Source organism: Desmodus rotundus, chromosome 3, assembly GCF_022682495.2.
Source record: "Desmodus rotundus isolate HL8 chromosome 3, HLdesRot8A.1, whole genome shotgun sequence".
Classification (NCBI taxonomy): Eukaryota; Metazoa; Chordata; class Mammalia; order Chiroptera; family Phyllostomidae; genus Desmodus; species Desmodus rotundus.
In genome coordinates, this window is record NC_071389.1 from 129,631,596 (window position 1) to 129,655,427 (window position 23,832).

General features: G+C 35.5%; 1 protein-coding gene across 5 annotated transcripts in view; it reads left to right on the forward strand.

Moving 5' to 3' along the window:
- SYT1 (synaptotagmin 1) overlaps nucleotides 1-23,832 on the forward strand; it is a 515,905-nt gene that overhangs the window by 83,463 nt on the left and 408,610 nt on the right. For all 5 annotated transcript variants that reach the window (XM_045187319.3, XM_045187317.2, XM_024579712.3 and 2 more), the window contains one exon: nucleotides 20,322-20,444. The gene's annotated coding sequence lies outside the window, so the exon portion shown is untranslated. The remainder of the gene's footprint in view (nucleotides 1-20,321; nucleotides 20,445-23,832) is intronic.

Consider the following 23,832-nt stretch of genomic DNA (forward strand, 5'->3'; position numbering starts at 1 on the left):
ATATGGTTTGACTCTGAAATGGTTTTCTTCTACAAACTCCTGATTTCATTTTTAAGAGAATCATTATTTTTAAAAGATTTTGTTTATTTTTATAAAGAGGGAAAGGGACCTGGCCCACAATCTGGGCATGTGCCCTGGCCAGGAGTTAAACCAGCGACCTTTTGGTTCACAGGCCAGCGCTCAATCCACTGAGCCACACCAGCCAGGGCCATTTTTAAGAGAATTATTGAACAAAGTTGTGCCATTCTATATTTCCCCTAACTTCCATAAAAGGAAACCTGGCTGCTCAGACCAGAATAGAGCAGCCATTGTACTATCACCAGAGTACCAACTTACCAACAGTTTCAGGAGGAATGATGAGTTTCCATACCTTTACATTTTAAATACAAGCCAACATCATAGCCATGGATATCAACAGATAATATTTTTATGTCCAATGCAATTTTATATTATTTCAGAGGTGTAAGGTTTATGTGGGAAATGAGGTAATCCTCTGTGTAAATGGACAATATATTTCCTTCATTGTAAGAGTTAAGTCCAGTCTCTCGGTATAGATTCACTCCTTCCCCTAGTTCAGTATAATCCCATTGTTTTTATAATGAAGCCTCACCTCTGCCTTTGCACAAACCAGAGATTTTTATTTTGGATAAAAAGTTTTCATTGTCTCCTAATTACCTGTGTGTCAGTCTATTATAGGACCAGGAGCTTCATTCATTTATTTATTAAGCAAAAATGTATTAAAAATTATGATTTACTGGATTTATGCTGAAGTCTAGTGATATAAAAACAAGTTAGTCACAGGATCTGTGTCTTCAGGTAGCCACCGATGTAGCAGATCGGAAAGGCACATGAGCAGGGGATTGGTGGAAAATACAAAGTTAAAATGACAGCCCAGTGATAATTTTGTGTTTTAATAGGAAAGACATGAGAAATGCTGTTGTTTAGATTTTCAGGGCAACGATAATGTGGGATTTAATAACAGAAAATTTTTAGAGTAATTATGATACTCCAGAGGAGGGAAACGCTAGTTTAAAATGGATTGTTTAATAGGCGATAACAGTTTTATTACTATATAAACAAATAAAATGTAGAGTTTACATTAAAAAAGGACTCTCTCAGTCTGTACAAATCAGTGCAATGATCAAGTTAGTCAACCCACCATTCAGCATCGTGTTTTAAAAGCCAGATGAATGGGCAGATATTTGTTCACCTGAGTGGATTCTCTGCTGTAGCCTCGTCACAACCGCCATGCAGCTCCTCGTGACTTGGCTACGAGAGTGCTTTTCTGAAGCTTACGTGTCATTCGGGATGTCTCCAGCCTCTACACTTCTGTCTGTTCTAACGACCACACTCAGCAAGCCCCGGCTTTCGAAGGAGACTCCACTAATTAGCTTAGTCGACACAGCATCTGGTAACTGGTTGGTGGGATAAACAAAAAAGACTCCTGAAGTGAAGGATGGAAAAAAGAATTCTCCAGGCCACAGAGACCAAAATGAAATTACCGGCATACAACCCAAAGCCATGAGAAGCCTCATCATTTACATTAGCCGTGTGTTTAACTTTGCCTGGCACCAAACCCTGGGCCCAAATGCAGGTAATTGGAATTACATAATGCTCAGTGCTTCAGTGTGGCGTGAGTTTCATAATATAATAAAACTTATGATTTGTAAGCCCGTCTGATTTTTTTTTTTAAAGACCAAGAACAATTTGATCTGCCTTGCTACAGCAGGCTTGGATGCAGGTGGTTTAAAAACAAAGCATTTAATCAGGCAGGGTTTTACTTACACTATTTGATGATTCATCATCCAGCCTCTGCTCATTGTCACTTGTGCTTCTCTGAGCTATTCTTTATAGAATATTTAAAGAGCTTGGACTACATGTGCCTCTGTCTTGGGTTCTATTGTACTATAAATTATAGCTGCAATTTGTTTTAAATTCGGCATGGATTGTCAGGGTGCCATGACTCATTCAGATGAATACTGTATAGTAATTATACCAAAAAGCACTGTTGTCACTACTAATTTATTGGTAATTCTGGAATATTCCTAGACTACAGTTTTGTCAGGTTTGGGTACCATAAAATCATACTCCTACATTTTCTTGTGTTCTTTTTTAAACAGGGTAAATTCAGTGAACGGCTTAATAAACATGGTATTTTCTGGTCTCCTAAAACAGCCCTTGCTGTCCGAGATTGCTCGGGACGACACAACCCTTTCTCCATCACGAAAACAGACCAACGTATGGTATTCCCTAAATAGAGACTACATGTATTTCTGACATCACATTCTATATTCTGAAGTATTTTTTCTTAATCTGACTATTAAAAGCAAAGCAAATCACAATTGGATTAAAGAAGGAAAAGTGCACCTCAAATGACAAAACCATGAGGACAGAACTTTTTCACTTGTCATGCTTAGCGCTTATTAACTATAATTAAGTAGATATTTAATTTAATACATAGGCTTCCTGAAAGCAGAAAAGTCTATCCTCATCCCGGTACCCTTAGCATTGCACTGTGCAGTAGTGGGGAAACCAGCCTTTAGACTGCAGCAGGAGTTAATGCGTATGCATGAATGAATGAATGACTCCGGGAGACAGCTTATGTGGCCAGGTGGTCTGGAGGTCGGAGACAGTCAGAAAAACTAGTAAAGTATGAGAATAGGACTGACCCATACAGAGACAAGCTGAAAAGGTTATAGATGCATTCAGCCTAAGATTCCACCTCTGTCTTAGTCTATTTGGGCTGCTCTAACAAATCAATAACCAATCACCAGATGGGCATCCTTCATGCTCTGTCCTCACATGTTGGGTGGTCCAGGAAACTCTCTGGGGTCTTCTTCATAAGGGAGCAGATCTCATTGGTGTGGGTTCCACTTTCATGACCTAATCGACTATCCAAAGAGCCCACCTCCTAAAACCATCATCTTGGTGGTTAGGTATTCAAAATACGAATTTGGGGGGCACGCACATTCACTCTAGCAACTTTAAAATGAGCTTCTCCTCAAAGCACATATTGCTCATGTGCTGCTATTGCACCCAGTACATTTATTTGTTGTAGCTCCTAGGGGTAATTAGATGGAATTTGTTCTTTTCATTTCCAGCACAGAGTGTGGTACATTAATAAGTACCCAGAGAGCATTTATGGATGGACTGAACCAGTGCATACGCAGTATCATCATCATTAAATCCTAAAGTCTTTTCTGGTTTAAAGACAGTTGAGGTGTTGTGTTGAGAATTTATACAAATTGTATAATCCAACCAGAAGAAATGTCTCAAGGAATTTAGATATTCGGCAGCAAACTTTAATAAAGTTTAAAATTCAAACCACATTATGAGGTTAAGAAAATACAAATATACTTCGCCAGAGGGAAAAGGGTTTGAATTTTTTCTTAAAAAAATTTAGAATACAGTGGGGCATGGAGAGGGAGAGTAAGAAGCAGGAATATGGGGGAGGGACTGGAAAGAGTGAAGACAATGTATCAGATTTTGTATTAGCTTAGCCTGGTTTGCCTTAGGCTCCTAGCCAGGGATGATTTTTAACTATTCACATTTCAAAAATAATCCTTGAAGACATTTTAATGTCTGCTAATATTTTAGACCGTTATATTTTAGGGTCAGTGATACTCAGGAGAATTATTCAGATGTGTATGGCAAAGTAAGGCATTTAAGAGAATTTTTCGACTCTGTAAAGAATCAGAGAGAGAGCTTTCCTCTAGCTACTTCATTTGTGGCTTTAGAGAAATAATGCATTAATCTGCAATTAAATCATGTCATCTTTCAGGATGTTTAGCTAAGGTGAAATGTGCAATTAGACATTTTAAATTGCGTGTCACCTCCACCCACAGGGCTGACACATGTTGTTTTCTCTTTGGTACAGTTCTGTGTAAGGATTCACTCAGTAAATCTGGAAGTCACCTTGACCATGAAAATAAGGCTGTTGCAAGCGACAGCTTCAGAAGTAAATCAAACGCTGTCTTCCATCATTTGTGTACTCTAACGTGAATGCATTTGATAAAGTTTTTCCTTTACTTAACATAAATTTTATATTTAAAGACACCATCATATTAAATTATTGAAATAATTAGCAGATAATGGATGCTATATGTGCCCCGTGCACCCTTCATTATGGTAGGAATGTACATGGAAATAGATAACAGGCAGACAGACAGAGAGAACATATGTAAAAAAACTTCTTAATATTGAACCCAATTTGGTTTCATCAGTTTGTTGTACATGTAAATTCCTGCCTAGAGCGTTTTTTCAGTGATGGCATGTTTGTTACTGTAGATAATTTTAAATATGCATTTTTCATTGGGGATTTTGTGAAATACTAGCATGTGAGAGAAAAATAAAATATATAATTTACCTATGTGTGTGTAGTAATAAATGCTAAATATTAAAGATTTATTTGCTAAAATGCACTTAAACTGATCCAATATCACCTGCATTATATTTCTCCACTCTTCACTGCAATGCTAATCAGGAATTTAAATTCTATTTTGGGCACGGTATCCTGAGTACTATATGAAAAAGAAGTGATGATGGAATTTTTATTTTAGCGTTAACAGTTTTCAAGGGAGCTAATTAAAATCTTTATCTGAACCTTGAAGATGGGAAAACTGTGTGAATGCATGTGCTGAGTTCATATGCCTTTTGAGATTTTTCTTTTCAATTTTATAATTTCACATTTCTAGTTTTTTGTCCATTTTCCTATAAAAGCAGTGCTTCTTAATAACTTTAAATGGTGCTTCAATTTAAAGTGACAGTTAGACAGTTTCTAAGAAATTTTGAAATAGCTTAAGAAAGGAAAACATTATTTTGGGGGGTTTAACAATAATTTAAAAGTTCCATTTAGTCTTGTCCAGCTGCTATATGGCATGTCATTTTAAGGTGGCGTCTGATTATCAGCAGAATCGGAATTCAAAAGATGAGAAAAGTGTTGCTTGATTAATTCCCAAGCACACTATTGAGGTTTTGCCAGTATATCTAGAGTGGGGTAACAGTGGTTGGACAGCAGGGAATAATAGCACTTGTCACATAGGGGTTTAGTTGGTCTCAATAGCAGCCTTAGTGTCCTTGAACTACATCTTTATAATGACCCAGAAGAAATTAATCTTTCCTTACCCTTTGCCTATCAATTTTATGAGATTATACATTTTATTTTTCGTCGAGATATTATGGTATTGTGTATACATATATAGATAAAATAGGGAGTATGTGTGTGTGAGAGAGAGAGAAAGACAGACAGTGACAGACTTAAATGTAGTTCTATTTGCTATGGTCATCTAGCAGATCAATTGCATTTTCTTGTGTTACAAAAATTCAAGGTCAAACTTATATTTTCTTTGACTGAAAATGAATGAGTTTTTTGGTGTAGAATGGGGTGATGAAAGGTCAAGGTGTGTAGGTAAGGATAGAGACTCCCATAAGACTAGAAATTACAATAAAATAAGGTTGCTTTTCTCTGTATCAAACTGAGGTGTTATTTTTCTAAATAAAAGTGTGGTGTGCAGTGCCTTGGGAGGGAGCACCTTAGCAAGTATGGAGTACTAACATTGCTGGAATGAGAGGTATTGTGTTTCTGTGTGTTTATTAAATATGTCACACAAGTGAAATAACATTCTGAGAAATAAACAATTTAACATAGTGTATTAATGCAAAGTCCACAAAGAAACTGGAGGCACACCACCTCAGTCTGAATTCTGATTCCTCTGCCTGTTATATCCATGACGGGCAATTTATTTAACCCCCTCATGTCTTAGTTTCCTTGTCTGTAAAGTTTGAGATAATAATAGTATCTCCAACATGGAATCATTTTGAGGACTAAGTGAGTAAATATCCCTCTCCATCCCTTTGTTAGAAAAGAAACTTCAGGAAGTTTTTTTGTTGTTTAAAGGATGTACCCTAAATCCCTAAAACAATGGTAGCAATCTCTGAAAACACTCATCTAAATTGAGAAAATTGTTTCTTATCATAATTAACTACTGACAAGAATGTTATGTATGGGCTCTGTGTTTTAGTAGTAGTTTACTCCAAGATTACTCTGTTATTTATTGGGATTTAACCTTCTATATAGTTGAAAAATTAATCAGGAAAAAATAATTACAGATTATCATCCTAATTAAAGTTTGCCTATTATGGTGAATTCCCTTTTGCTTTCATAGGGAAAATGTTAACTTTTGAAAATGGAGTTGAACACTATCTTAGCATCACAGTTTACTGGTTAAGAAAGTTGGAGAGTTTTTCTTTGTTTTTTTTAATGACAGACAAAAGATTTTGTTGTTTGGAACCATGAAATCCATTATAGTACAAAGCTAATCATTTCTTGAATAATGTTTTGCTAAATTCTAATGTCAGTTTAAGTAAGCTTAATAGGCAACCTTATTCACCATTGACTGTGTAACATTTGAAGTCATTACTCTCCTGCTAATAGTAAATTATTTTGTACTGTGTATCTCTTGTATTTCCTTAATTAAATTCTGTCTTTGCTCTCTTGTCATCTGCTTGTAGACCAGCAGGAGATCTTTCTTCATAGCTATACCTTCAAATTAGCACAGTGCCTGGCATGCAGTAGGCCCTCAATAAACGGTAGTTGGATGAGCATGGTAATGAATTAAAATATACTAACATTTTAATTCACTTACACCATATTGTGCTTAGTTAATTTTAAGGAGTAATGAAGTTAATATTAAGACTCTGTCACTAACGGTACAATGGTGAGAAACCTAGGAGCCGCAGTATGGTTGAAGGGTTAGGAGGTGATAGAAGACAATCAGCGCTCAGACAAGGTTCGGCTCTGTAGAAGAAGGCTGCTGTCACAGAGAATTATGCATCGTCATCATTCTCTTACAAATGGCAGGTGTGATTTCAAATTAATCACCAATCAGGTTTTTACCCTGCTCGAATCATTGCTGACTGCCAACTTCATTTATAGTTAAATTAGGAAACTACAAGAGTAGGTGGAAAAACTTAGCTAAAATAAAGTTAGAAAACAAAAAGTATAAATGAAATGAAATAAGTGAAAAGTGAGAGAAACCTCACATTTTGCAGTAGACTGTGTATGAGATGACATATATTGAATTTCTACTTAAGACTGTACCACATTTCACTGACAAACAAGAGCCTTCTGTTGGTGACTTTAGGTATTCGGATATAAGAATCCTAGAATTATGGAGTTATTCTGAAATCCATTCTGCACATCAAATGTCACTCTTGACAGCTGTGTCCCTTCTCCTATCTGCATGGCCTGCCTCTGTTCTCAGTGTATTTGATGGCTTTGTAGTCAAGTGTGTTAGCTGGCCTCCCTTCTCCGGAACACAATTAGCCCACATTTTAAAACATGTCTGAAAACCCATCTGAGCCCCAAAGCCTTTCCTAGCTAGAAAGAGAAAAATTAAATAAGAGCCCCAGATCAGTGATTTGCAGTGAGAATGTCTGTTAGAGTGAACATGGATTCTGCCCTCCGGCCACTGTGTCAGAGGACGGGAGAGAGAACGGTAATGCCAGAACAGACTTGCTACCGAAGGTGGCCTCCGTTCAGTTCCACCGGCAGCCTCTGACTGAGGGAAACCAATGGATAAACATTTACTCACGTTGTCTATCGCTTGCTAATTTAATGGACAATGTATTTGTGTACCTTGATTATTGGGAAGAATACCTAATAAGTGTTTATGGGTTTTTCTTTTCTATTTTACTTATTTTTTTAAAATAATTACCTGAAGACATTTTTTCAGTGCTTTTAGAGAGAGGAAACATAGGATGGGGGTGGGGAAAGTGAGAGAGAAACATCAATATGAGAGAGAAACATGGATTGGTACATGAGTTGGTTGCCTCTTGGGGGTTGAACTTCCAACCTAGGTATGTGGCTTGACTAGGGTTACCAGCAACCTTTTGGTTTAGGGAAGGATGGGATGCTCCAACCAATGGAGCCGAGATGGCCAGGGCTCTTTTCTGTTTAAATGAAAATGTTTTCTAACTATTGCAGAGCAAACTCTCACTTGCTGAAGCACTTACTATATTCAAGTATTGAGCTTCACTCTTATTTCAGTGAATGCAAAAACTCTGTGGGGATGATTTTATTGATTGTATTTTGCAACTAAAAGGGATTCACAAAGACTAAATATGGGTAGAATCAGAACTGGATGCTGTATAGTTCTAAATGAAAACCCTGGGGGTTCTGCGTGTGTGTGTGTGTTTTGTTTTGTTTTGTTGGTTTTTTTGGTTTTTTTGCTTTTCTCTGGGAGTCAAAATACTAGACCTAAGGCACTACACTTTTTCTTTGACTAAAATGAACGTGCAGGGTCACGTGTACATTAAAAAATAACAAAACACCAAAGATATTAATCTTATAAACTATCATCAAATAATACCCCCCAAATAGATAAATATAAGAACCCTGCAAAATGTGGGAAAACAGTAACATTATAGCATATTATTTGGTTAAGAAATCGTTTATGATTCTAAAATGAATTTACTCAACCTAAATTTTTGTTTACATTCCAGCATCCAGATAATTTTTAAACATCATTAGAAACAACTTAAACATTTTATTTCCCTCAATTTCCTCTCTTATCTCCTAAATGCTAAATCCTTCCATAGCTTCATTTGAGATCATAGCCTCTTCCGTTCTGTTTAAATTGTAATTTTTAAGGAAAATAAAGGCCATTTTAAGGGCACTTCTCATCTTTCCTTGCGAAGAAAGTTTTAGCTAGAGATGAAGTTTTATCTCCCTTCTTCAAGTGCCCTTTAATAAGTGGGTCATGCTTCAAGGCCCAGTTGGTTCCAAACTGCAACAAAAATGCTGCACATCAGGGCTGTCACCTAGAAGCTAAAGAATTAACAGATGCTTCAAATTTCTCTTTTTAATTTATTTCACAAATCCAAACACAGAAGTTTCTCGATCGCCTCCTTGCCACGTTGTTTTTCCCTCCTGATTATACATTCTGCTGTTAGAATTCTTACCTAGGCTCCACCAGGCAGGTTTAGGCACATATCAAAGATCATTCAGAAGAGTATGTATTATTCTTTCTAGTGATTGATTTTTAGTGCTTGCAGCTATAATTTAAATAAAGGAAAGAGCACTATATTTTAATCTCATTTTGTATTACTTGTGCAAGGCTTAAAAACATTCAAGATCCATTTAAGATCAATTTAAAGCATATTTATAGAGCTTAAGAGTCTGTTGTATATAATATATATGAAACTACTTTGTATATAAATACTTATTTTTATAATATGCCAATTTTAAACTTTATTATCTCAATCTTTCCAGCAAATATTTATTTAGTTACCTTTTTAATAAACTGATAGAAAACTATATATATTAACTAGCATAAGCTCTATTTTGTGGATCTTAGGCAGTGTTCCAGAGTATTGAATCAGCCACAAGAAAGATTTCTCATTAAATATATATATTATAAATTTATTTAAAATAAAATTATATGTAACTTCAACTGCAATATTTCAAGATGTTTGCTTAGAGTTATTGGAATTATAATCTTATTTAAGAGTAATTATAATCAAAAAGCTTCCTTTCATAAAATACTGGTTTTATTTTTTTTTATTATTTCAAAAGACCTCTAATCATCTATACCCAGCTGTTACTACAAACACGTTCTTTATGAATTGATGCTGCTACCTTAAAATGGAAATGAAAATGAGGCTGTATTCCACTAGAGGGACTTTTCTATATAAACCCAAAGGCAATGCAATAATTCTGATGGATGATTCTTACAAGAGGCACCTACAAAGAAACAGTCCATCAAATATATAGGTTTAATGCCTATTACGGAACAATACATGCCAGGGCTCCTTAAGAAAATATGTGCCCATCACAAAATGCTGCTGAGTTCTACCCTGTTTCAACTAATAAAAATGTGGTCGCACTGCCGGCTTTCTGGGCTGGGGAGGAGCTCAGTGGAAAAGTGAGGTAACAGTTGGAAATGCCTTCACGTCCTTTGGAGCATTAACTGTATTTGAATATTATGCCATGATCAGGGAGGCCACAGGAAGTGCTTTTACCTTTGAGGAATGTAGTTCTAAAGAGTTTGAACTGTGAGACTGAAAAACAGAGAAACACCACTGGCGATGCTGAACAACAATCTAAAGCCCAAGTTGGTAAGAACTGCTTTCCAGAGCGCTTGTAAAAAAGTCACATGGTTTCAAAGTAACTGCATTTAAATAACTATAAAACTGTTGTATATACTTTATTTTACAGTGTAATGGTCAAGATGTTAATAAAGAAACAAACAAAAAATAGCAACTTTACACCTGCATGCTTTGTTGGGAGTTTTGCTTAGAAGGTAAAAAAGGAAATCTTAATGATTTATGTTTTAACCCAGTTTTCAAATCCATTCCTTTACATTTCTTTCTAACCTTTAGCCTTTCCAGATTTTCTCTTTTAAGTAATGACATTTTAAGTAATGGCATGAATTTTAGGAATATAAAAAATATTTGCTGTTATAATTTAAATATATACAGAATGTGGAAATACAATGTTTTGCAAAGGCAGTGCTCATTTCTTGAATAAGTTATATTTAATAGCATGGAAAATATTATAGAAACACCTTTCTGAATCAGTTTTTCTCACTTAGTTCCCCATCAGAAAAAGAAGAAGGAGAAGTGAGTTCCTGCAGCAATAAATTCAATTGTCTGATGAGCTAGGAATAATAGACACATGCTCCCTGCCTCTGGGGCCTCCCAGCCTATTGGAAAGTAACAGAAGAGGCCTGTGGCGTTAGTGTCAGTTTAATAGAGGAGCCGGGGATGCTCTGGGGTACAAAGCAGTGATGCTCACTCAGACAAATGGGGCTGTGGATGGCTTCTGGGAGATGTGAACTGTAATGAGGAACACTTTTGAAGAATTTCAATTGATAAGAAGCAGTCTAACTAAAATTTTTAAAGAACGACCTGCCACAGAACTAAAAATGTTAGTTTATAATTGAAGTACGGAACACAAAATATGAAAAAAACCCTGAGGGAAGTGCGCTACATTTTATTTAAGTTTTGTGAGTTTAATATACCAGCAGGTCATCTATAAGTAGATAGCCATCAGCAGGAAATTGGGGTCTAGAGTATAGTAAAGAAGCCAGTGTTAAAGACGTAGTGTTAGGAATAATCTGCATAGCAGTAATGCTGACCCTATTAGAGTATGTGGAAGAATGTAGAAACAGAGAGTTGAGGATGACAGAACCTTGGGGTTTCAGTGCACATATGATAAAGGAAGAGTAAGCAGAAAAGGATACTACAATAAAATACAGAACTACAGAAACCGTGAAGTGCACGTATGGATACACAGCCAAAGTTGTGAGACAGTGGAGGGGTGCTTAACAATCACGTGGATGTAGAGAAGTTGAAAATTGTGTTTTAGGTTTGGGTTTCGCAGCCCTGAGGTTCATGAAGACTTTAATAGAAAGATTTAATGCCTGCATTGAAGTGAATGCAGAAAAGCTTACCATGAAAGTTTCCTAGTAAGAAGGAGATAGATCAGTATAGGTTAAAAGGGTAAGTGATGTGGAATGAATATTTTGGCTTATATGGAGAAAATTGAACTTGTCTGTAAACTGTTGGAGAACAGACATAGAAAAGGAAAAGAGTAAGGATTCTTAATCAAGGTCCATAGTGTAGGAGTCTCTTTTGAGTTTCAGGTTGATTTTGATCTCTTACAGGCATAAATGATATATTTACTGTATGTGAATTTTGATTGAGAGAGTCGTGGGATTCTCATAAAGATCCATACTCCTCCGGGCAGTCTCCTATAAAAAGAAAGTTTAGAATCTCTGAAATATACAGAGGGAACATTTTATGGGTGATGACCCAGGAAACAGAATGAAATTAATTTGAGAGGACATGTATTTTACACCATTTCGTTGAAAAGTTAATCTCTGAATCTTAACATGTTCCATGTATATTAATAAAGAAGTTGAAAAGAACAACTCATATCATCTCTTAATTTGCTCTGAATTCTGAGAAAAATAGACCTAAAAGATCTTCACTGCGTGCATAATTCAATACACGATTACTGGATACTTGCCCAGTCTGCCCCTGGCGTGGTGCAGGGTCATCAGACAATTAAGTGGGACACCTAGTCCAGACCTTAAAGGAATTATGTCAGTGTGATTCTAATAATGGAACTTGTTACATACTTAAGTATTTTAGGAAAATTAATCTGATGTTAGTGTGTAGCAGGGATTAAAGGTGGACGATTTCTCCAGAGGTTGTTGTTTTAATTTAGGTATAAAGTGATAAAGGCCTGAGTAGTAGTCTCAATGCATTAATGGTGGAAATGGAGAAAAAAGGGCAAGTTGCTACTAGACACATTAAAAAGAATGGATAGAATTGTTCCTGATTGCACACAGAGGCAAGGAAGCAAAGATGACTTCGTGTGATGCTCATGACTAAAGTAACCATCTTTCGTGTCTGTGTTTAGTCCATTGTAAGCCTCCAATAAACCTGATTACATGAGTAAACAAATGAACACACGACCAAATGAGAAAGCCAGGGAACAATGTGGTGGTCGCGGCAGGAGGGTGAGGAGGTGGTTTTAGGCATTTTTGAGCTGAAAAAGAAAGTGTGCAGATCGTTACCTAAATTAAAACAAATCATCGGCGCACTCTGCCTGCTTCACCTCCTGTACTGTCTTAGCTGTATTACAGAAACGGGCCAATTTTGTTAGGCTCACCGATCTTAGAGCCACACACTAAGAAATATAGTGGAATGTTACCTAAGTAAGTGTGAGTGAGACTGAAAGACTGATAGTTGAGGTTCAAATCTCAGCTTAGCTTTCACCACCAGTGTGACCTTGAGTTTTCTGATGTGTAAAATGGGGATAGTAGCATCATCCTCCTCACAGGGGACTACGGGTTTTCATAAATGATCTACTGAACGCTAGCCTTGGAAGACACACTAGAAATATGAGGTTTGAAGATGGAAGACGTCACTAGATAAGATCCAAAATTCTCTACTAGGAGATACTGATTATTTATCTCTTTGTACAAGACAGTTGGCTGAGTAAAATGCCTTCAGTCTGAAATAAGTATATTCTAATATCGTAGCTTTAGAAAAACATTTTCTTACCTTGAGGGGCCTAACATTCTAAGAGTGTTCAGAGTAAACATATTTTAATAGTTTATATGTATATATTTTTTAAATGTGAAAATAAAGTAGCTTGATTTTTAAAAGTTTTACATATTCTAAAATTTCTTCTGCATACCATAAATAAGTGATTCAGTCATTAATTTGGCTTGATTTTAAACTTTATAAAATTTCTAACTTCTTTTTTTAGTTCACAATGCTTTTAGAAACATAAAATAATCCTAGAGACAAAAAATAAATATCCTAGTCTCCCTTTCTACAATATCATTAATGGACTCAAAATGTTAGTGATTCTTCAGTAGCTTTAATCATTGTAAATTATGTGTTTTTACATCAGATTTAAGAAACAGATAAATGTTTAATTACTCAATTGAGATCAATACAGTTGTCTTCTACTTATATTCTTATTGCCCAAATAATACATTGAAGATATGTCATTTTAAAAAATAGGCAATTTGTGTAGTTTAAAATGAAAGTCTGTGGTCATTATTACATGAACAAGCCATTTCAGTAGAGGATTCCTTTTTATATTGGCTTGTACCTGCTATCGTCTGGGTTTTTCGGAAATGGGCGGTGTGACGTAAAAATGTAGGATGTGCTAAGTATTTTGTTCAAGGTAAGCTTATACCATAAAGTAAAAGTTAAAATGTTTATAACTTACTACATTTATTTGTTAATTGGTATGTTCTTTTCTTATCAAAGTGTATAATCCCTTCCTGTAAAGGATAAAAATTTTTATTGTGGCTTAACTGTAATCTTGTTTATTATTTATTTACATGAAAACATGACTTTATTTACTTGATATAATACTTGCCATTCAACCAATGTCAGTACACTCTGACTTTATTATCACAGTTAATTTTTCGTGATTTTATTGTCTTTTTATGAAAGTTTACATCTTTACAATTTCTTGCATTTTAAATATACTTCAAAAATATTTACATATATTTGTTCACGTCACTATTTTTGTATTTGTTACTTCATCATTGGCATCAGCATTGAATTTAGCAAATAGTAAGAAAGTTTTCATTGAATTTTACAAAAGCTTAAGCAACATGGAGACAAAGACTTTGCCTTGTTTGCTCCTGTAACTTCAGACCTACAAAAGTACCTGCCATGGAGTTGCTCAATGAATATGCGTTGCTATAGAAGGAGAGATAGAAGAAAAAGGGCAAAACAAATTAGTATGAAATTTCTGGCCCTCAAGTACCTGGAGGAAAGATAAGGAAATATGACGTGCATAAAAAATGATGGATAACAGTTCAGTGATGTGATGTACACTCCAATATCCCATAAATACATGTGCTTTCAGCATTTAAGAATGGGAACCTCTAGGCTAGAGTGTTTTCAAATTTGAATTGGTGATAACTTTATATTAAAAAATAATTATATCAACAATAGTAGCACTCACAATAGCCAACACAATAGGGCTAATTATGTGCTAGCATTGTAATTGAATTAATTTATCCACTGTTCACAACAGCACTACTGGAGAATTACTACATTCAGGTTTGTTTGTTTTTTGTTTTAGATGAGGAAATTGGAGATTATAGCTAGGAAGTGCTGGAGTCTGGATTTGAACTCAGGCTGTCTGAAGACAGAACCCAGTGGCAACCAAAACATGTATCTTTGAGAGATCAATTCAGTTCTTTACTATAAATGTCACTCAAAAAAATTTTATATTAGATTCCATTCATTTTCTCTTAAATTGGATCTGCAGTAAAATAATAATAATTATATATAACCATAATATAAATATTATTTCAATCTATTTAAAAGTTTGAATTAATTAAATAGTATAAATATTAATAAATTTGATTTATTAAAAAATTATTAGAAAAGTATATTTTGCAACAAACAATTAAAAAAATAGTGCCATAAAATTACTTACTTTGGCTTTGGTGTCCCAAAATGCAATATATATGCTTATGTGCTTTGCCTAAATCTATGGTCCCAATAATTTTCACTTGCACTTCAGACCAGAATTCATGTAAATTCCTACAGTGGTCAACTGTTGCTAGGAGAGCTTTTATCTGTTATCTAGTAATCAATATACCAATAACAATGGTCAATAGATACTATGCATAAAAATAGATTATGTGCATTATAATGGTCAATAGGTTATGTGTATGACAGCAAGTTTTAGCAAATCTCCAGACTAGATGTCTTTCCAAACTAAATTTATTCCATAAAGAAGTCTAAACCTCTTCTGAATAATTTAAAATTAAACTCAAAAATAAATTTACAAAAGAAGTACATTCATTTGTCCTAACAAAGGAATAGAGAAACTGAAGACAATCAGTTGAACAAAAACAGGCTGTTAAAATTCACAGTGTATTCTATGCTGAGATTTTAGAAGTAAAACAAAAACAGTGAAAGTAGATGCTTTGTTTTGTGGATTAAATCAGACAAGAGAGTCAAGCTTTTCAAGCTCACGTCTTCTAGTCAGTTCACAAAGAGAAATTATGTGAAGTTCCTGTGGCTTTCATCGCACATTCACTAACTGTGGTGAAGGATTTCTCCCTGACATTGTTTTAAAAGTCCAAACCAATCTTATTCAAATAATAATATAAAAACTTGATTTCCTGAGTATTTTATGACATTTCAGTGTTTTATTCTTAGAAGGAAAGGGCTATGTTGGTGTGACTTGGACCTTCCATTATAGCAAGGAGCTAGGAAGCCTGTGATGAAAATGGCATTTTTCACTCACTGGATTGAGAATCAAAAGATATGAACGTTAGAACTTGGAAAAATGAATTTTTATTTATGAATACTTTATCAAGGAAGGAATTAGGGATTCCTTTTGAGAATTTGGTGAAGGTGCATAAGTACATAAATGCACACAATTCTACACAATATTTCAGGGACTATGCAGAGTGCTTGGAGCTACAGTTCCCACCAACAGGTAATGAAACCAAAAACTAGATAATTCCTAAAGGACTTTTTCATTCTATGCTTCTAATACAATTTGGAAACATTTTGTCCTAAATTATTCTTTTAACTGTGAAAAACATTTTTGAAAGTTGCAAGTAAAAGTCTAGCTCTACTACTTACTCCCCTACTTTTTGCCTTTGCCCATTGCAAACAAGATTCTCCTTATGCAAATATCCTTCAGGTCTTCTTGGCACAGGAAATGTTCTAATGTAATTACTCTTTAAATATTCATGTCTTGGTTAATTTGCTGTTATATCATCTGATTTGCCTATACATAAGGTCAAAAACCTGAGGTAATTCATCATAAACTAGTCATTTATGTTTTCTTTACCAAGGTTCACTGAATCTTTTAATCTACATTGATTACCATAAAGTTAGTTTTCCACATTTGAGCAATACTCAAATTAGCCTTTTAAAAATTGCACAATAAAAAATGAAGATACATAAACAAAAATGCATAAGACATCATAAGCACATAACCTTTGGCAGTATTTTCTTGGAAAACCACATCATAAGCACATCCCTCTAGATTACTTAAGCTGTTTGATATATTAAAACAATTTATATATAACCCAATATTATTTATAGTACATATGTTCAATGGAAGAAAACCATTGATAAATTAGAAACATCTCACTCTGAGGAAACAGTACAATAAAGGTTCTTAAATATTTTTTGTCTGTACGCTTTTATGAATTTATATATGTGCCATAAAAAATCATCTTTTAATAGTACAAAATTTGAAGTACATATATTTGGTCTTGATATACTCCTGTAAGTTCCCTGCCAAACAAAGGGTCCTAGAGAGTCCTGTGCCTGCATCCAACTCTAAATTGTAATAACACAAGGACCTAGAATTTATGAAAACTATCAAGAGTATTTGCTGACAAATGATGGGATTTTATTCTATAATGATTGAGCCCAAATTCTAAGAGAAGTACGTTACTTAGGATAAAATATATTTTGCATTCATCTTTTTCGTTTTTATACATTTGCATTGCCCAAATTGGCTTAGCTATGCCTTCTCCATATGCTGCAACTCTAAATACTGTTTTTCATGACAAATCAGCAGGAACACATTTGATTAGTCTAGTATACTACTTTTTACCATGCAAAGTTGACCTCTCATGAAAGCAACTTAGGGGGCAGAATAACATTAAATGATTGCTAGCATCCAGGAGACCACTTTTTAAATTATCCATTCACTTACACTTTCAAGATGAATTTGTTGAGCTGCTACTATTCTGTGCCAAATAATGCTCTAGGCCCTATTTAAGCATCAGTGAATCAAATGGAAAAAACTTTAGCTCTTAGAGGTGTTTGAAGAGGTGGAGCTAGGGAGAAGAGGAAACAAACAAGCGTAAATGTAGAACAAGGATGAGTGCTATGAAGAAAAGTGCAGCGTACTTATAAGTCAAATCAACTGTGACTAAACATCAGGGGCCAGAAAATTGACTTGTAATAAATATGGTAAGTTTTACTCCTAAGAAATAGGTGAAAGAGGTTTTTTTGTAATCATGGTAAATGAATCCACCCACCCTCAACCCCAATCCATCATTCTAAGAGTAACCAGAGGGACTGGGTCCTTCAGTGGCTTCTCATGGTTGTCACTCAGAACCCTCAGCAGTGACTAACTCGGGCCTGCCTCCAGCCTTGATATGCTCGGTGTTATCCATACTCATTGTATCACAACAGGGACCATTGTTGTTGCTGTTTCTCAGACATATAAACCTCCTTTCTGCCTCAGGACTTCACAAACATATTGTTCCACCTCGAATCTATCCCTTTACCCAGCCCCAGCACCCAACACACCTCCAAACCCAGCTTATTTGTACATGTGATTTCTACATGGGAGCCAGTTCTGGATGAGGGCTCCCGCTCTCGCTTCCCTAGCATCTTTACCTGTCATTTTTGGAACTTTTACAATTTAAATTATATAGTTACATATGCTCTTTGTGTGTGTATTTATCTGTCTCTGTCTGTCATTAGCCTGCAGGCTCCTTGGGGTGAAGCAAGGTGGTGCTGAGGCAGCTACTGCTTTCCTCTGCAAATGAACTTGCAGTGTCTCGCACCCCGCCTGACACAAAATAAGTGTTTAGAAAATTGTTTCTGAGAGAAACAATGAATTTACATCAAAAAATGTCTTCAGTTTACAACACATGCTTTTATGTAACTCATGGCAAAGAGGGTTCTGGTGGGAGCTGGTAATAGCCGTTAAACCATGTGACTGAGCAAATGAGTCTAGTTTAATCTTGTGTTTTTAAATCTGTGTTACACACTGTTCCTGCCCCAGACCCTGCTGGAAGTCTGCTGCCTGCTCGTGGGCTCATAGTCCCAATGACAGATGGTTTTTAATCTTCGCTATTTGGCTTCCAGAATGGGAGTATATTTCTCACTCGTGTATTCCTTCCAACATGTAGAAAATGACTCTGGTTGGCTGTGCTTTCTCAGTAATCAAAGACTTTTTGGGACCTGTAGCCATGGGAAAACGTTTTAAATGCTTTCTGGCGGGAAAAGCCACTTTATACATGGAATCATTGAAAAAAAATCCAGTTGTGAAAGGCCGCAGTTGTGTAAACCATTCAATAATTTCAGGACTTTACTGTTTGCTCACCTTGTGCCCAGTGCTCTGAAGGACACACACACACGCAAGCACTGAAGCCCACAGTGTCAGTGATGTCTTCTACTTCTTTCCAATGAGAAAATACAATTCTTCTTGAGAGGAAGAATCCTTCTTCAGTGCCTAGCATATCCTAAATCTCCATCCACTCTGGTACTTATCAGTTTGTAGTTTTCCACATTCCACAATCAATATTCCATTTTATTTCTATATCTGACTCCCCAACTCGTATTTTCAGAAGCAGGAAACTATCTTTCTCTTTTTTGTTCCCAAGAGCTAGCCAAAAAAAGGTCCATATAGACACTCAACTAATGTTCACGGACAGGATCACAGGGAATAAATAAGTACTTGTAATGGAAACAACCTGTGCTGAAGCCAACAATTCCATGTCTGTATCAGCCAGGCCAAATGGAGCTCAGGGGCCTCTTGGGGAACAATGATTTCTTACATAGCACCTATTTCTTTAAACCAACAAGTAAAGGTTTTTTGAAAGCTAGTGAACTCTCATACTTTCCTACATGGACTTATGCTGTAATGATTCCAGTCCATTAGTTGGCAAATAGGACTCCTTAATAACTGCAGGAAAACTATAAAATTCTACTCAGAATATAATGAAAGCTGCAGGGGATTGTGTGTGCATTTATCTCATAGTATGAATGCTTGAATCCTCAGATCCCAGGGTGTTGCTATGTCAGCATTCTCCAGAGATTGGAAACTGAAACTGTAAAAGGGCAGAATGGTCTGATTAGTGTGAGAGCCACTGGAAGATGCAGAGCCTCCGTTCTTAACTGGGACTACGAGATTCAGCTGATAACATTAGTCCTCTTGCTTATGTTTCCACATTTGTGAACAAAGCATGCTACTGTGCTTAGAGTTTTGGGATTTTATGTTCTAAAATCATTATTTAAAACTGCAAATATGAGAAAGTAGGTTGCTCTATATCAAAGAGTAGATAAATGCAATAAGGAGTGCATTAAAAAATGGAATTGAAGAAGGAAAAAAAGAATGGATGAAAGAAAGAGGGAGAGAGGAGGAAAGGACAGAAGAAGCAAGCAAGGAAGGGAACTATTACAATATTTGATAGACTCCTCCACAACTTGGGCCTTTTGTGTGGGCCATATTTCCATGTCCTCCTCAGGTAAATATTTGGCAAAACCTTTCCTTTTTATTGGCACTGTGGTGCCTGCTAAGAGATTCACAAGTCAAAATAGACTCAGTTAGCTTTTCAATATTCTGAATGCTGGGAGAACATTGCCAGAGGAGGATAGCATTTCAGTATCGTAACAAGGAGTCTTGTTAGCAAAACAAAGTGCGAATTGCTTAGAGATAATTCCCCACGGTGGGCAATTCTACTGGGTGCCTTCTGTGGCAGCACATGCTATTTCTTCTCTGTAGACCAGTGCGATTGAGCAGAGTATATCAGAAGAAACATGAAAAACTCGCTTTTTTGAAACCTTTTTTCTTCTAGATTTTTCTTTATGTCAGCATGATTTGCATGTATTGATTATTAGCCTGGAGCACCTAGCACACCAGGAATTAAGGAGGCTAGAGCAGGATGTGAATAATGAATGGGCTGCATAAGCAGAACTATCTATGCCCAGTTAGTAGTAAAGTCAAGTGAAGAGGGAATAGCAGACCAGCATTGTAATGGATTATTTCTTTTATTGTCTCTCAGGGTAAAACAGGAAAACGAGAACTAACAAGAATTTGAGTGACAAACACCTGGATTCTGATCAGAAGACTGTTCATTTGCCCATCACTGCATTCCTGGAAATTGTGCCACAACCGTCTGATTAAGGTATTTGGGGGAAAAACCAGAAACTTTGATAAATTTTGTTGGTGATCATCCCCCCATCCTTATGCATATTTTATAATATGTGGAGTGGGGGAAGGATTTGTACAGAAGATAATAGGTTTGTATCTCTTACTTTAAAAGTGGTTTTATGATATTAAAATAAGTATCTTTTGCAATTATCACTAGTATTAATGCCCTTGAAGCGCTAGTTTAGTTGACGGGGCACAGGTCTTTTATATAGCATTTTTGCTTTCTCCTGTTTTCATTTTATGCTTCATCACGTCCAAAGTTGTCATGGTTCATTATCTGTAGATGGTCTTGGGCAGCCTTGCATTCTAGAAGAATATGCTGTGACATCTGCCTCTGTGCTTTTGTGCCCTGTTGTGCAGATGATATTAGGGTAAGGGGGCGGGAGTGCAGGCAGGATTTGTCTCAGGACGATGTTTCTTTGCGCCATACTATGTCTTACTCTCAAATACACCTAATTCAACAACGAAGTACATATATCACATTGCGACTATTACATATGTTAGAGTCCATAATTGGGGTTGTAAAGTATCTGCTTGAACGTCTTAACTAATGAATTCCATCAAATTCAGTTGTCATTCTTAGACTCTTCATTAACCAATCAAATTGCTTCTTTGGTCTAAGTCATTTCTAACATACTTTCACTAGACATAAACAATATTCTGTCAAGTAAATTGGAGGTTATTAAATTATCTCACTGATCATTATTTGGAGTCAAGTGGTATTGAAACTTTGGATTTCTAAAGCACTGCCTTTCACGTGATGCTCATCATACAAGGAGAAATAATGTTACAGTGTCAGGCTGCGTCTTGAAGACTTTATTTAGCTATTTGAATCTTAGGGATTTTTTTTTTCCCTGAGGAAGTTGGCTACAGTCAGTCTCCAATGCTAAAATCATTTAGAAATGAACCAACTATACAGCTATAAGTTCACCAACTTATTAAATAAATCTGTCCAGTCAGCCTGTATTATAAGCTCTTCACCTTTTGGGAGTGGGCTATAGAACCAGCATTTTAAATGTGTATATCAAGTGATTCCAATATACTTCAAGTTTAAGAGCCACTACTCTATGAAAGCAAGGGAACAGCCAAGAGGAAAACATTGTAAAATTATAGATGTATAGTTGACATTAAACATAAAAATATTGAAATTAAATTTGGATTTTTCCTACATATTTTTATTTCTCAGGATGGTACAAAGCATTTAGACTGTTTATTTTATTTCTGCTTTGATGTTAAATATTTCAAAATTAAAAATTCAATATAAGGATGTCAAGGATATGAATGTCTCTTAAATTAAGTTTCCCAAAGTTGCCAAATAATATAAATGATCTCTAGTGTAGTAAAAGGTTTAAATTCATAGTTTGTACACTTAATTATTATTTTCACATTTGCATCTTTATTTTGTGAAGCTTTCTAAGTAATAAGTCATTCTTTCCACATTAGATGTACCCAAGAAGCACCACTTCTTTAAGAATTCCAAGCTGTACTTTGGTTATGGTTTTCATTGAGACAGCTCCTTTGGGTATTGATTTTTCAAAAGATAGTTTCTTGATACAAAGAAGTTAACTTTTGGGGGCTCACGGTTTTCCATTTATTCATAAACAAATAGTTTCATGCTTTCTAATTTAATAAAATATTTTCTCATAGCTTTATTTTTAGTGCAAACAAGTTATACATTGTTTGCCAACTTAATATGGAAAATTCTAAAGTAAGTATACATTTAAGTGAGAGTCAGGAAACAAAGAACTGCCTTCTGAACTGTGAAAAGGATGGTGTGATTACCTTTGTCACCAGATGAGAGCAAAAAGCAACATTAGATCTAGTGGGAAAACTACAGAGAATATAGAACTACAAGAGCCCATAAATTTAATACTTGCTTCCTACAAGGTAGACTCCACTGAGACAAGGGTCTAAAAAGGGAAAAAAAAACGTGAATATATTTAGGTTTTCAGGTACTTACTTTATGAAATAACTGTGTCCTGAAATGATCGGAGTAATTTAAATTGTTTTTCAAATCCTTAAAAATTTTTTTATCAATTAAAAAGTCCTTGATTTTCAGCTAGTTTTAAAGATTACATTTATAATATTGTATTATAAGGAACAAATACGTAATTACTTAGACCCACTAAAATATCGGCCATCCCATAACTCTAATCACATTCTTCACTAACTTTTTTCCTCCAAGTCTTATTTAGTCAGCGATCCTACTCTTCATTTTTATCTCATTGATTATTGCCGTTGTCAACCTTGCACTAAAATCAATCTGATCCACTTATTTTAACTTTTTTTTTTAAGGCTTTCCATTTTCTTAAATGGAAAGGACAAGGAATGCATAAATTTACATATTAGATAAGGTTGAACTGCCTGTGAAATCTAATTCGTATAGCTAGGCCTAAGTAATGGGGTGACAGGGGCAGGACGGGGTGCGGAGGCTACACTATGGCCATTACAGAATCAAATGCCCACAGCCCAGGCCTCAAAAGACATCTTTTCTGCTCATGAGATTTTTCTTAATTACATTTTCCAGTGACTGAGGGTCCTATTCTGGGATACATCAGAATAAATCTTGTTTTGCCAGATAGGCAAAGCAACTTTGGTATGGATTAGTTGGATTAGCACTCCTAAATTCAAAAAGGTTTGTATGTATCTAGTGAAGCTAAAGAAAACAGCCGTTGTGGTAATAGAGAGGGCATTATTTCCCTGAAGATACTGGCTATAAAGCACAAAATAGATGATAAGAAAAAAATACATAGCAACCAGAAGTTTATTTAGTGTTGATTGACTTTTTATTTGAATTTATTTTTTTGCCAATTGTTAGGCACTTAAAAGATTCTCCACTTCCATAGATTTACCCCTTTAAGTTTTGTGTAGCTGAACATATATCGAACACATACCGAGGAGAATAATAAGGTTCACATGAACAAGGGAAGAGAACTTGATATAATCCTATAGAGAAACAAAGGACAAAGTAGAAAAATAGATAAAATAAATGAAAGAATGTTTTTAAAAAAACAGTAAGGATGTGAGGCAACAAACGGATATTTTGACCGACAGAACATAGTTTCCACATCTGTAGTAATGAACTCTGGAAAGCTATCCCCTTTCCTAGGATTGTAAAGTTCACATTGAGCTACTTGAAATCTCTTCTAAACTCACTGTCTGCATCTAGGTTAATCACTAATTACTAGTTGATTTCATATCAACAATTCCAGTAGACTAAGAAGAGGCACTCAAACACCTCCCATTTGTGTGTGTATGTGTGTGTATATCTGTATCCATCTCTATACCTATACCTATGTCTATATATAGAACTATTATTATAAATATTTCTATATATAGAGATCAGCAACAAACAAAAATGG